General features: G+C 42.2%; 1 protein-coding gene across 12 annotated transcripts in view; it reads right to left on the reverse strand.

The window, feature by feature from the left end:
• The window catches only part of SMOC1 (SPARC related modular calcium binding 1), a 165,112-nt gene that overhangs the window by 25,475 nt on the left and 124,200 nt on the right, over positions 1-15,437 (reverse strand). The window lies entirely within an intron of this gene.

A 15,437-nucleotide genomic window follows, 5' to 3' on the forward strand; every position in this document is an offset into this window, starting at 1 on the left:
AACAATAATTCACTGTTAATGCAGCCATGAGGTAAGCATTTCCCAGATTATGTTTTTGCAAACTGAGAGATCCTAAACTGTGACTTGTATTTTCCAGTTAAATAAAGAAGGCAAACACCTTGCCCTGCCCCTCTGTCTCTTTCTCCAGACTGCAAAACACTCCTCCCTCTCAACAGCACCTCTCCAACATGATCCCAAGAAGAGCAGGTTATGTTTTAACATGGCCTAATCCAGTGTAGACAGCACACACCTCAGCAGGGAACAGTATAGGATATCCCATTCCACCCACACTGCCATCACTTCTCCAGCACTTTCCACTGTTGTCCTCACCTGGAAAACAAAGGATATCCAACACTCCTTTCTACTGAGGGTAAGACCCTGTCCCTTAATAATCTATTACACAGAAAAGGCTATTCCCAAAATAGAGAACAAAGAGAACAAAAGTGGCATGCACCACAAAACAGGAGGAAGTGCAGAAGTGGCTTCTGCAGCCAACCTGGCACACAGAGCTCTAGCACTGCCTGCAAAGGAGTGACGGGTGCATGGACAGTGCCAGGCTGCTGCCTCTCACATGGACCAGCCATCTAAGGGGGAAGAGAAGCACAGAGAACCTGCATGATGATAAGACTTATTCGGCTCAACAGCCAGAAATTCTCAATTATAAGTCTCCAAGTATTCTGGCCCTTTGACGAGTAGAAAAATTATTTCAACTTTGCAAACTACTGAAGGTATCACAGTGAGGAAAAGCAAGCAGTCAAGACAGCTGAAAACACATCTAAGTCTAGGGTAAGAAAAGACAACAATCTCATTCCTAATCTTTATCCTTAGGAGAGTGATGAAAAACAGAAGCAGAACAGCTGTCCTCTTTTCCCCTAGCCTTCCTCTCCCCTGCAGTTTACTGTGTTTTTAATTTTATTCTTATAACCAGGCCACAAGACCTGTAATTCCTTGCCACAGCCAAGAGCCACCTCAATCTTTCAATACATAAAATGCTTCCACTGACCAGCAATGACACCATAGGTTCATTCCAAATCTGTAGATGTTTGCATCATCAGCCAGCAGACAGGGCACAACCTCAGTATCCTGCTCCCAGGACTGGCTCAGCACACAACTAACACGTGCTCAGGTTCCTTGTATTTTGCCTGCCTGTTAGTATGCCATCAGCTGTATCTTGTATTTTGGGGATACATTATGCTGTAGAGAGTAAGTTTTGTTCCATATCTGGGGAACAGAAAGGGTGCCAATTCACAGCTTGGTAACAGCAGATACAAGAGACTCCAGCAGGTCTGCACAGCACCACCTGAGTACAGCATGCCTGGGTACCAGAAGCATTTTTACTGTTTTCTAACTGAACTGTAGCAGCTGAGTCTCAGAGACCCCAAAAAGTCTCACTCTCCTCAGCATTTCAGATCACTGTCAAGAGTGGGAATGTGAAGGGCACCTGAATTTTGCCACACACAAGCCCACACAATAGAAACACAGAATAAAAACTTTTAAGTGTCGGTAAATCTGACTCAAGCAGAGAGAAACTTTACTGGGAAGGAGCAGGAGGGGATTAAGTCAACAAAAACTGAAAGGGAACTCAAGCTTCAGCTGATATTTGAGCTGACTTCACTTTGCTGACAGATTTCACATCTGACCAAAAAAAGAAAGACTGTTCCCAAGACGTACGTGGACACAGAAGTCACTGAGCCAGAGGCCTGCAGGCTCCCTAACAAACCACTTACATCAAACGGGCCCCACTTACCCACAGTCTGCCGACAGCAATTCACACCTTGGCCATCAGGTGAGGTAAATCACTCAGGCAGCTTGGGGGAAGCAAAAAAAGCAGGGGCAAAATTCTCTATCATCATTATATTATAAGCAAAAGGAAGAAAAACTTCTGCTAAAGAGGACTACATTCCAGGAATTTTTCTGTCTAAATCCCAAAAGCTTTCCTGAGTGCACAAAGTCAAACCAAGATTTCTCAAGTCCTTTGAGTCTTGCAAAACTCTCAGTAAAAATTACCCTGAAAAAAATAAATTGTGTTTTCTTTGTGTGTCAGAAAAAAGAAATATGCCACTTTTATTGAAATCAAGAGAAAAAAATAATAAATGTCTTTAATGAATTAGTATCTTATTTTACAAACATTTGCAGTTAGGTATGCAAATTACACAGAAAAAAATCTACATAGTTACACATTTGTGCTATGCCATGAAAAAATGGAGAAAATTCTCTGCACATACTAACAGAAATTTGTGGGAACTGAATAGTCACATTTACTACCAGAATACATAACTAATTGGTAGTTGTTTCTGTTTGAGGGGTGTTTAAAGGCTGAGTGAAACAAATCTTACAGGCTTTGTTCAGTTGATATCACATAGATATAATGATGCAAGCTCTGTCATTGTCACCAGCATTCAGTAGCCCATCATTAGCAATGACAGTGGTACAACTGAAACATCACGGAGATCATACTTTACTCATTCCTAATATACATCTAGAAGTAGCTGCTGTGGAAGTTCCTCCCTGCTTTACAGATTCCTGCTTTGTCTCTTTTACATGCTGAAGAGTCCTACATGGTATGATTCTTCTCTGAACTCCTTCCAGATACACCATGCCTTCCCTGAGCTAGAGATCAGAATAGCAAACACATTGACTCTGACAACAGCCTTGTGGAAATTTCCTTCAGTGACATCTGTCTAGTAAGCAGAATGTATTAACTAGCACTAGTCCCCAAAGAGACTCTTTTCTCCAAGCTACCACTCTAACAGCACTTAATTCCCTTAAAAAATAAACACTAATATTAACAGTTAGGTATTCAAAAGCCAGCAAAATCAGCTGGGAAATCCATACCATCAGCTTCGCTAGTATGGGACTTGGCATGAACTGCATGCAGTGTCACCCTGAAAGATGGTCTCACGGGTAACAAAGGGACCATCAAATGCTATCCTAGCTCCAGGACACTGAAGTCCTCCTGTTCCAGTCAAACTGCTTACTGGAAACTTTGCTGTTGTTGCCAAGGCCAGGTTAATGGAGAATAGTGAAAGCCTATGGCCAAGCTAGAAAGTTTAATGCCAGGTACGAAATTAAGCTGTCATCTTAGAAACTAGCATATATTTATTATAAATGTAGGGTACTTAAAAGCCTATTCCTTGTTAATGGGAGTTGCAGGCACAGAAAGAAAGGTTTTCCTTCTTTCCCTAAACTGAACATTTAAGACAGCAAGTCAGTGGGGCACAAACAGTCTTCCTAGAAAAAATAATAATATTATACCCATTTATTATCTATTTTAAAGGCATTGTCACATTCTACTGTTGTCTGCCATCTCTGCTTTGACTTAACCATCAGCAAAGAAACCAAGTAACACTTGCCAACTTGCTGTTGTTGGGGAGTGAAACCTTCATGCAACAAATCTAGATTACAAAAAAACAAATTACAGAAAAAAACAATAGGGACTGTATGCACACCCAAAGAGAAGAGTCATTGGCAGAAATATCTATTTTACCTCAACTGCTCAGCTCTAAAATGCTAACTGTTTATTCCTTCTTACCCTTGACTGCTTCTAACACTCATTAAAACATATTTTTAAAGTAGTGTCTCTGAAGCCATGAGCTATGGCAGGAAAACAGGGCTTGGACATCTGTAGTTGCACATTATTCATGCAACAATTTCCCCCTAGTAATGGCCTTCTGAGGAATACATGGTCAGATTCATAAAAAGGTCTCTCATTCCTGGTCCCTTAAGTACACACATTCAAACATACATCTAGTGCCTGCACAATAAAAATAAAAATGATGGATGAGGTAAGGGACTCGTCTGACTGTTTAATAAACTATATGGTTATTAAAGAGATGGGGTGCTTGTTTACCCTACAAAGCTGAGAAGAGAGGATGTCTAGTAGCATCTAGCCAAAGGCTTGTGCTTAACAGTTCTCATGCTCATCTTGCAGGGCTATGTGCAGCCACTGGGGATGAGGCAGCCTCCCCCAGCTGCTCTCCTGACACAAAACTCTCATTGCTACCAGACCCAAAGCACCAAGCATCATTCACCGTGGCTGTGGATGATTAGGGTGGGACATAAGGAACATCTGCCATCCAACCACAGAAGATTATTTTTTGAACATTGCTCTTCTGCACCCAAATCTTTTCTTCTTAGAAGAGGGAGACTGTGGCACCAAAACCAACCACCTTGGAGAGATTCCTACACCCTTAAGAGACAGGATTCTTTCTTCCAAATTAAGCAAAAGAGAGGGTCTAACCTCCCTCTATGCTTCTGCTCAGCCCCAATGAACCCCTGTGAATAGCCTAAACCCAGAGCAACAGGCTGTACCAGGCAGGGCAGATTTCCTTCTCTTCCTCTCTCTCATTTCTTTTGACCAGAAATTCTGTCTGGACCAGAAAAGCTTTTCCCATGGAATTCCTACAAAAAGCTTCAAAAAGTTTTAATGAACAAGCATTCATCACAAGGGGAGGAAAAGGTCTTTTACTGAAGAATTCTTGATCAATCCCCATTGTTAGTGCTGCAACAGGGACCTCACTTCAAAATAACATTTAAAAAAACACAAACACATCTGCCCCAAATTTTTTTTTTGTTCAACTCCCAACTTTCCTCTCAGTGAGGCATTAGTGCAGCACAGAACAAAGGGGAGCAGCGTGGATATCTAGTGCCAAGTTCCTACTGACCTCCTGTGCCAACCCAAACATGAGGACTAAGTGTCTTTGTGCCTCAGTTTTCCTTTCAGTGAGAAAAAGTGTTTGCCTGTCTCCCAGGGGACCTAATTCAGACAGGGTCAGTTTCTCATGTGCCTTTACACTGCTGTGGCACAGAACAAGGGCTTTGAAATGGTTATTTTATCACAGCATGTACATCAGCTTAAAGCTGCTTTTAGATTGTATACGGAAGCTCTAAAGTGAACAGGACCCATGTCCACTCCAGGAGAACAGGTACCTCATCCCAGAATGGAGCTTACAAAAACTGTGGGCAGAAAGCAAGTTCAGCACAGGTTACATCAGCAGCCCAAACCTGCATCCTTTCCTCCTCAGAAAGACCATTCGAAAAGCCTTAAGTATGCACATGCACAAGTGTTGGCAGGACTAGCAAAGCAATGCAGTGAATAGGCCCTTACTCCCTGTCCCCTGAGCAGGGCTGTGGGTGGAGGGAGAGAAACAACCCCTTCTGTGTTTAGGAGCACAATAACAGCTGAGCAAATATGGCTCATGGGCATAGCATAAATCTCTCCACACCTCTGTTAGTCATCAGTACTGATACCCACTCCACCCTGTTCTGTCTGCGATCGTGGTCCCTCCAGAGTTTTCTGGCTAACATGAAGGTAAAAGAAAAACAAACCTTGCAGGTGTTCCCACACTGTACCAGTTGAGCAATCTTTGCTTTACCTTGGTACGCACTCAATTCCATTTCTCAAGGCATAGGCTACAGAGGAAGCAGATGTTACTACATGTTCCAGTGCTGAACAAGTACAATGCAAAGGCTTAACAGGTGGGTTATAATTTTCAAAAATGCATTATTCCAAGTGGCTCATTAAACTTCAGCTATCCAGGAACACATGCTTCCCCTGCTATTTTCCTTCTGCTCTAAGAGATAAGGCTGCACTGCATTCCCACCAGTGTTGTATGATGAGAAGCCTATTCAATATCTACCCTATAGCTTGAAATAAGGAGGACTGGCTCAAGAAAGCACAGATTAGAGCAAACTTAGTAAGGGACTTTCTGAGGCACAACTTGTGCTCATTTTGCAGAACCTGTGGGCATTGTATCCTGCCCAGCTAAGAAAAGAGTGTGCTCCACAGGGTTTCCACCTCACACAGCAATAAAGATCAACATCTGCACATCTTGAAATCTGCCAGTCGAAAGCTACCTGTCCTTGCAATTCTAACTCAACTGCCTTTCAGGCAGGCCTTGGACTCTTTAAACCATCCCATCTCACAAGCAGTCACACAGTCCTAGCCCTCCTAGAGCTATAGCCAGACTAACTGAAGGACGGCAGAAAAAGAACAATGCCTTTTTTTACGGCTGTAGTACATCATCCTGAAAAAAAACTGCAAATATCTTCATGTTCATAAACAATGCATTAGATAGAGCTCTGAAAAAATTCTGGTTCATTAGAGCATATTGTAAGTTGTGTCATTCTCGTAACCAAATGAGAAAAATGCAACCTACATACAATTACTATGAGATAGTTACCTAACACAACAGGATAAGAAAAAGATGCTCTCCAAGACAAGAGGTCTCCAAAGTTCTGTGAGACAGTTGTTCAGTTTTGAAAGCTACCATGAGACTTGTATCAAATTAAATGACAACTCTGGCCAATGGAACAGAGCATCCAATTTACAGACTGAACTTCAGGAAAAAATTCAAAGCCACATTTAATAAATGGTTTTAAATCAGTGTAATCACAACTTACAAGCACAAACCATAACAACCAGCAAGGAAAAATCCAGCACACGGGGAGAAAATTACTGGCGAGACAGCAAGACTTGGAAAAAGTGGCAGCAGCTTAGGTAGACCACAACAAAGTCTGCAACTTCAGGACATTGCAAACAACAACAACAAAAAAATCCAAACAGGTAAATCCAGCTGTGGAATGTAATGACAGGGGCTTCACATAAGAACAGGCACTAAGTACTGCTGAGCCTTTAAATCAGCCCTGTGTACAAGCACTGGGCACTGCACTTTGAGGGACAGGAAGATTCTGTGGCAGGAGGGTGTGAGAGAGCAAGGGGAACAGGCAAAGGTCTAGGATACTTGATCTATGAGAAAAGGCTAAAAGAATTCCATTTGTTTAGTCTAGAGATGACATTCAGTCTTCTGAGACATAAAAGCTGTTCTACAAAAAAAAAAAAAGCCACAGATAATTTTTTTTCCTTCCCCATGGGTAGTTCAAGTATCAGACAGCTTACTTGGAGAAAGGAGATTTAGTTTTGATATAAAAAAGCCCTGGTGATTAACTGTTCACTAATTGGAAGAGGCAGTGGGATCTCTGTTGTCACATTAGGAACAGGTTATGTGTGTCAGAGCTGTTATTAATTAATTGGATATGCCCCTAGGTTAAAATAGGGAGAAAAAACGACTTGAATCTCTTCAGGTCTTTCTTGCTCTCCTCATGCAGGCTGAGAAACTCCAGCAGATCCTCAATGACTAGGCAACCTCTTTTCTAACACAGACTAAAATCTTGAAGATATTTAATCTGGTTTAAGTTTCCAGATTATGGGGTCTGATCCCCTCTAATGCACCTGGCTTCCATATCCTGTGTATGACAGCTGTACCTGTGCAGTATCTTCACAATGACAACAGTTTCTATAGTCTGAGCAGAGAAATTTGGCATCAAAATGCAGCCTCTTCACTTCTTGACATCAGGATGGTTCCTCAGCAGAAGAAAAATCTTTCAACCTTAGACACTACCCTTGTCATTTTGAGACAAAGCTACACAGTCTGTGTTTTTTCTTCCCTAATGCCTCTTTTCCATTTCACATAGTTTCTAAGCACTGTGAGCTTGTGGCATACCTAGCTTTGACATAAGCCACCTGTCTCTGAATACATTCATTTTCCCTGTACTCCTTTTTCACTGCACTCTTTCCACATTGAGGAATGCTGTTCAATAAAACAAAAAACAATAGGGGTTTCCACTGGAGCTTTAGCATTATTGGGAAACTTTTTTCACTTCCACACCTGTTTTTTAATAGTCCTTGGAACAGCTAGTAAAGCAATTATTGGAGAATTTGCCTACCTCTTCTAGCTGGAGTATACAACTGTTTTTACAGTATTGTAACTGTGCAATTATAGGACACCAGACAAAGTCTTTGAAAACTGTCACAGGCAGCTAAAAAGTGGTTCAGACTGGTGTTCCTACCTACAGCAACATTATATTTAATGCTACCACTGGTGAGGCACAGAAGGCAAGAGAGACAGGTTTATAGTGTGATGAGCCTTTTCATGCAGTGACAGATCAGTTTTTCCCTGTAATATTTTGCACTTTATAAGGAGGCAGAAGGAATTGCCTCTGACAGGAAGCTAGCACTCACTTTTGGATATTTACCCAGTCAACTGTCTCTGGGTAGAATATCCAGGCTTTGGAAGTTCAATGACATAACATGGGATTCAGACATCAGCCATGGGACAGAGAAACTGTTCCCACTTCATCCATGTCATGAGATGGATGTCCCTGCTCTAGCTTAAAAGGCAAGGGAAGTACTACAGACTGACACTATGGCTGAAGTTAGTGTTCCCCATGGGATTTCTCTGAATTGCAGCCTTACACAGGCAACAGTCCCTCCATCTGTGGGAGCCCATGCATTCTGGCAGTCTGAGCTCCAGAGAGAAGCTGCAGCCTTGTGCTACCGAAGCCTGTTCAGTCAGCTTAAGGTGAGTGGGAGACTGCTGACACCAGCAGGACCACGGACTTCCCTGCATTATAACAGCTGGGGAAACCAGAGAAATGTCACTCCATTCACCCAGAGTAAGGCCAGCCAGTTTAACACATTCCTCCCTCAAGTGTCCCACGAGATCGAATGCTACCTTGCTTTTTAAACATACTCCCATCTTTTTCTCTGAAGGTGGGTTCTCTGCCCAGCTTCTTTCCAATTAATATGCAACCCCTGGGATCTTCCAGCCAAGGTCTTTCCAGCTACTTACACACCATTTCAAAACATGTACTTAAGCCACCCCTGAACTGCACCACAAAATGTACTCACATGCTCCCACTGACTACTTGCTTATTTTAGTGGTCTGGCAAAATACAAAAATAAGATGACCACCAAGGCAAAGGGAACACGCAGATGGCAGCCCCACACCCTCCCCAAACTATACACAGGACTCTTAAAACACAGCTCATAGCTCTAATAACGTCAGTTTGAAAGCAAAGAAATGGTCAACAAAGAGGTTGTAGCAAGGTGGGTGCTGATCTCTTTTCCCATGTAACAAGTGAGAGGAGGAAAGGAAACAGCCTCCAGTTGCACCAAAGGAGGTTTAGACTGGACATTAGAAAAGATTTCCTCACCAAAAGGTTTGTCAACCATTGGAACAGGCTGCCCAGGAAAGTGGTTGAGTCACCATCCTTGGAGGCATTTAAGAAATATGTAGATGTGACAATTAGGGACATGGTTTAGTGGTGAACTTGGCAGCACTGGGTTAAGGGTTGGACTTGATCTTAAGGGTCTTTTCCAACTTAAATGATTCTATGACACTTTCCCATGCTGCTGCTCCACGAGCCCTACTCAGGAGCCTCACACATTTCCCTTATCTACTCACTCCACCTCCAGGACCCACCGAAGTAGAGGACTTCTTCACTCTAAACCTGGCATCAACAGACACCTCCATGGGAGGGGTAGGGTTTTCCAAAGTTCTGGAATGCAGCTCTTCTCCTTCACAGCCTTATACTGTACTAGGTAATATTCCCAGCCTTCTTGGACAACACTAGGGGCAGCAGATGCTCATAGGGACACACAGACCTGTGTTTTGAACCCTTTTTTTTCTTCACTTGTCTCTTTGCAAATCACTTGCAAGCCACACCAGGGCTGGTGGTTTCAGAAGCCTACCTAGGTCTAAACCTTTTCCAGAGGTTATCTAGGAGCTAGTAATGACACTTACCTTGAAACAGCTCCTCCTTAACTGTGGTACCTCAGAAATGTGGTGAATTTGACAGGAACATTCCAAGAGAGGCAGGAAGGTGAGTCAAGATGTGCAGCCTTTCTGCAGGCATCAGCATACATTCAAATGGATGTCTGAAGCGCAGATTCACAAACGAGACTGTGCCAGATGGTGCTATTACATACAGCAAGAAGCACTGTGCTGCTAAGGAATTACTTCAGCAAATCAGTGCAGCCCCTTCAATCTGAATCAGCTTCTGCTAAAAAGCAAAACCAACTCCACAAAGTTGACCACTCTTAGTTTGTCCCTGTATGGCCAGGTAATGCCTGGTGCTGGAGCTTATTTCCTTTCCCTTCCCCACCAAATCCCCAGAGGTTTTAAATGTGGGGTTGTTTCCTATTTCCCCTTTTACCCCAGCTTCTTATATCTTTGCCCCTTCTCCTACTGCTCCTTGTCCACTTGCCTGAACTGGCAGCTGCAGAGTAGTAGTTATGACTCCACATCTAAAGTAATTTGTTTTCTTTCTTTGGGGGATAAGGAGGGGGGGAGTGACTGAATTCTTTGGGAATGATTTATTGCACAGCACTCAAGGGGAGCTTCATTTATTTGGCTAGCTGCATATGGTTTAACACCTATGGTTGCATGCTGATTATTATACAATGTTATTTTTCCCACTTGTATACTTTGCACCTTTTCATAGAGCAGATTAACTGGTCCCCAATGGCATGTTATTTATGACTTTGTTTGCTGGCTGTCTGGGAAGGGTCCTGGTCCTAGATTCTTCCATTCCCCCTGCCTCTGCTCTCTCCTACATACTCCCTTCTTCACCACACACACCTGTCACACTGAGACCGTGGGAGAATCACCCTTGGGCATCACACATATCATCCTTCTCAGAACTTCCAAAACGGAAGAAGAGACAGAGGCCTCCCAAGCAGCAGCCAAGACAGGAAAGGATGCCTGAACCACAGATGGAGCCAGAGGGAAGGGAGGGATAATAAATAAGGAAGAAACATCACATTTTGGCTTACAAGGAAGCAGGAACTCAGCAAATAAGAGCATATATTTGTTGTGAAAATGTAATGGAATTAATAAGTTTTCATTTCATACTCAACAGGAGCATCTCTTAAAATTGCTTTATTTGATATCAAGCCAGAATCTAAATTGAAATTAATTCAAAACAAAACCAAAACAAACCCTCATTAAAAAAAAGGACTGGAAGGTCTAATACAAAGGTCTGAAAATAAATAGTTGTGGCAGATGGGACAACAGTCACAGACTTTTAGCCCAATAGTTTTGACAGGTTAGAGGAGCATTGTGTTGGGAGGTACTGGGTCCAGATGCAGGAAAAGAACCAAGGAGGATACATTAATAGAAGACAGTAGAAAAGACAAAAGCTTTCTGACACACTGGTTCCCTCCCATGAACTCTTGTTCTTGACACCATCAGTGACACTTTTTCCTCTTCAGCTAGGGAGAAATTCAAAAGCCTTTAACTAATTCCAGGTGTTATGCCCAGAGGAGACAGAAGCATGAAAATGTTTACCAAGGAGGACTAAGTCAGCCTTAGAATGTCATCCATAGGCACCAAAATTTTCCAATTCAAATGCCACCATAACATCATCTTTAGACATTCCTAAAGCACAATTATTCCTGACTACAGCCCCTTGTCAACCAACCTGCTTTCCTCCCAAAGTGATAGCTGTCTCCTCCCCTCGGTATCCTATCACTAATCAGCCACAGATTTTGGGGAAGAGGCTACAGTTCTATATTAGACATTTGGACAGTAACATTACCAGAAGTGGCATGGAGAGAGAGCCAGCCAGTTTGGAACTAACACAGCTAGTTTAGTAATAGTGGAAAATAGGAAAAAAGCAGCAGAAGAAGCAGAAGTCCATGGTCTCATGTTTTTAAATAACAAGGTGGGGAGTGCTGTGCACCAAGAGTAGGACAAGACACCTAAGCAATAAGGCTGAGAAGACAGGATAAAGACAGGTGTGAAATTACCCCCATTAATAGCACTGTTTTGCTTTTCAAGAACCTCATCTAAACCTACCTGTGGATCCCTGTTCTCTGCAGTGTTCCACATTTCCAAGGCATGAAAAAATTTCCTCCAACTCCAAATAACTATCCGTTCAACACACAGGTGCAAGGTCTCCCCACTCTGGAAATTAATATAGGCATTCAAGCTCTTTGTGTTTAGCTTCACTTTTGAAAAGGAAAGTCCTAAAAACAAATTAAACTCTTGTCTAATCTTGGCTATTTTTCGGGTACCTCACTAAAACTTGAAAAGAGCTTCCTTCTCAAGCTCTGTCCCATTGTATGTTCATCTCACCTGACTCAAGATGAACTACACTAATTCTCAGTGTACTCTCAAGCAGACTCCTTTTTAATGTATGGGATTGCAGAAAGCCTCCATATGGATATGGCAACATACCTATGAGTACATTAACCCTTGGGGCAATTACTACCCTGATCATTATGAAAGGCATGCAGCAAAATGGTGTAACTTCCTAGTTGAGTACTAGAGAGAACATTTTTGGGGGTGCCAAGGGTGTTTTCTTATCTTTTTTTCCTGCCAAGTGGGGGAAAAAGACCCCTTAAGGAACACAGACAAACCAGAGAACCCAGGTCCTGGTAGTAACACTTGATATAATCACATCCCACTTCACTGTGCAGATCTCTGGAGACAAACTGCACCCAAGAGTTAAGAGACTCCCTTTCAGGTGGACGATGGAATACATACAGATGTGAAGTTTTCAAGTGGTTTCCCCCTTTGAAAAGCCCTAAAGTTTGGGCTTCGGGTTGACTCAAGAAAAAGAAATGTGAACACCATCATTCTTGTTTCCAAAGCTCATTCAGTTATACTCTGTCCAATAAGAGCTCCTGACAGGAGAAAGCTCTATCACTGGAATGCCATCATGAGATGCTAGCACGATGCCTGGGTGCCAGAACTGAACAGAACAGGCCACATGGAACTGGTCTCCATTCACCAAGCAAGATTTTGAAGCAAACGACTATGGGTTTTTTCTTTTCTTTTTTTTGTTTTTTTTTTTAACTAGGCACAACACACACAAACCTGTCTTCAGCTGGTGACCTTAATATATTACTCATTCTTCCTTTCAAATAACGTCATTTTCAAAACCCCAGTGGCTGAAGAATATTTACTTGAGGCTGCTACTGCTGGTTTCTCCAGGCTGTTTATTTTTCCATGCAGGGGCTCATTACATCATTCTGTGGTTTTCTTAAAGGTTGTCACGGTAAGCTGGATACAGGCTGGAAACTCTTGCTAACTAAAACCAAATCACTAAGTAGCACAAATGAATTTGGAGATAACCCAGCTCTGGAAGTGAGGAAAATCCCTGGATTCCTCAGTGGAGATGGGGTGCTCCTAAACAAGCAGCCATTAGATTTCTTGGAAGTGGAAAACATTATCAAATCCTTCCCTAGATTAAGAACTTTAAAAAAAATTAATCACTTTGACTGTTGCAGGCTGGAATAGGTTGGGGGTGAGGGGAGGAAGCTGAAACAGTAAAAGCAGAATGAAAAGACAGTTCCCAGCCATGCTAATTAGAGAACAGCCATTGCAAGAATCCCATTTCAATCACCTCCTGCTCTGGCAGTGTTAGGAACGACTCATCACAGAGGGCAGTGTTATGTAACTTAGTTAGCTTAAGGTATCCATGTGCATGCACGTGCAGATGTGCATGTTTGGGAAAAGGAAGAAGCATCAAAAAATATTTTTGTCATCTTGGCACAACAATGTCATGTTGATCTAGACCCTCCCCTTGCCCCAAAAAGAAAAACTGAGTTTGAGACTTGTAGGATTCAGACAGACAGAAGATGTAGTTTTTAAGCATAGAAGAACAACTTTTCTGCTGTGCAACAGTCCAGATGTTCATATTTTGGTTCCTGCCTCTGGCTGAGAAGGTTTAAACCTGCATCTCACCCTACTGAGAAAAGGGTGCCATTTAATTCTTTAAGGTGGGCTGGGGTAACGGCACTAGCAATCCCTCCTAGCAATGCTCTTTTACTAAGCATAGAAAAACTCACTGGCAAAATGCCTGGAGACATATAGATTCTCAGTCAAGTGCTCTAATCACCAGGCTGGAGTCATTCTGCTTTTCCTGATCCCTAGCTTAATTAGGATTTACACATGCCAAACAAAATATAAGTGCTCAAAAAAAAAAAAAAAAAAATCAGTTTCAGAAGAGCCTCTTCTGTTTGTCAACACTAAACAGAAGATGGAATACTCAGATTTCAAATGCAGCTCTTACAGGATACAGGCAGCATATATTACATGGGGTGCCACCAGCTCTGCAATGCTCAGCTGCCTGGTACATGGCTCAGCTTACATTGATCAGAGACAATGACAGCAAATTAAAGAGTCTGTTTGATTCCACATAGCAACCCAAAATTCTCCTCATGGTTGACACAGTGATGGCGCTTGCTTTCCAAGATATCCAGCATCAGGGCTGATTAGAGAACAGCACATGTGCTCTGACAGCAGTATCTGTACCATTCTTCTCTGCAAAGGACAGAGCCATACAATCACCACAGGGAGAAGAGACATCACGACTAAGTGTTTCACTCTTCAAACTCCAAGGAATAGGAAGTAAAAGAAGAGTTAGTCTGGGTATTACAAAAAGAAAAAACCTGAGATTGAATTCAGAGAGTAGAGCAGCTTCCTGTGGGAAGAAATAAAATCTTTATTATGTAAGGCATTTATGGTACAGTAGAAAATGCTGCTCTCCTTACAGTATAAACATTCACTAGCCCTAAGGCAGTAGATTAGATCTTTTCTCTTTTCTCACTTCCAGTTTCAGTGATCCCATTAAACCACTGCAAAAGCATACAAGGCTTTTTGCCTGCTCCAAGACTGTTAGTGCAAGCTCAGATAGACAATACAGCTGAGGCAACAGCAAACCCAAGAATCCAAATCTTGTGCTAGCAAAACTTATCTTAACCCTTTAAAAATAAATTAAAAAATTGGAAATGTGCTAAGCATTAGCATTTCAAGTTGGGCCAAAGGCAATTAAAAACATCCCCCAATTTTGCATGCCCATCTCATGACAGCTGTTTCATCATCTGCAGCCAAGACAGACTCGAAGACACTTGAAGAAACATGATTCTAAACGATAACTACCCCCCCAATTTCTCTGCAGTTTGAGCCCATCTACTGTACATTGCCTTTAACATATATTACAAGGGATGAAAAGAATGAAAGATACCAAACAAGGTGACTAGGCTTCACTATTTGAAAGAAACAGACTTTGTATCACCTAAAATATAGCTCTAGACAGCATTTCTTAATATCAGTTCATTTGTAAGAAACTGAGATGGCTGTGTATTTGTATGGCCCAGTGTGGAAATCTGGGGATAAAAGTTGGCAACCCAGTCTCTTAGTGAGACCCTATAGCAAGTGAGCCTCAGAGCAATCAGTAAGGCTGAGTCAGATGAACCATGTCTCCTTTTAGCTTGCTGTATAAACCACCTTTTATACAGCGCTTGAATTTTCCAGAAGATCATGTATTTTTCATTTGTAGCATGCACTCACTCACAATAATTTTGTTTGAGTAACAGAATTGACTCAGAAACAATTGAAACAAGCGGACAGAAGTCAGCTCACACAAGGAACGCTTCTGTGGACAAAATGCCAGTTTACATCAGGCAGCTTCCTGACTAAACAATCTAAGTGATTGCCTTTACAACATGAAAACCAGCCTACTTTGTCTCTGTCAGGCCAAGAAATGGTAGAAGACAGACCCTCCTGCACCCAAGTCCCTTTGCAACCTCTTAGCACTCACTCTTCTTTCCATCACAGCTATGAGGCTTGCTGTATTAGAAGGAAAGC

This window comes from Coloeus monedula (assembly GCF_965178545.1).
Source record: "Coloeus monedula genome assembly, chromosome: 6".
Classification (NCBI taxonomy): domain Eukaryota; kingdom Metazoa; phylum Chordata; class Aves; order Passeriformes; family Corvidae; genus Coloeus; species Coloeus monedula.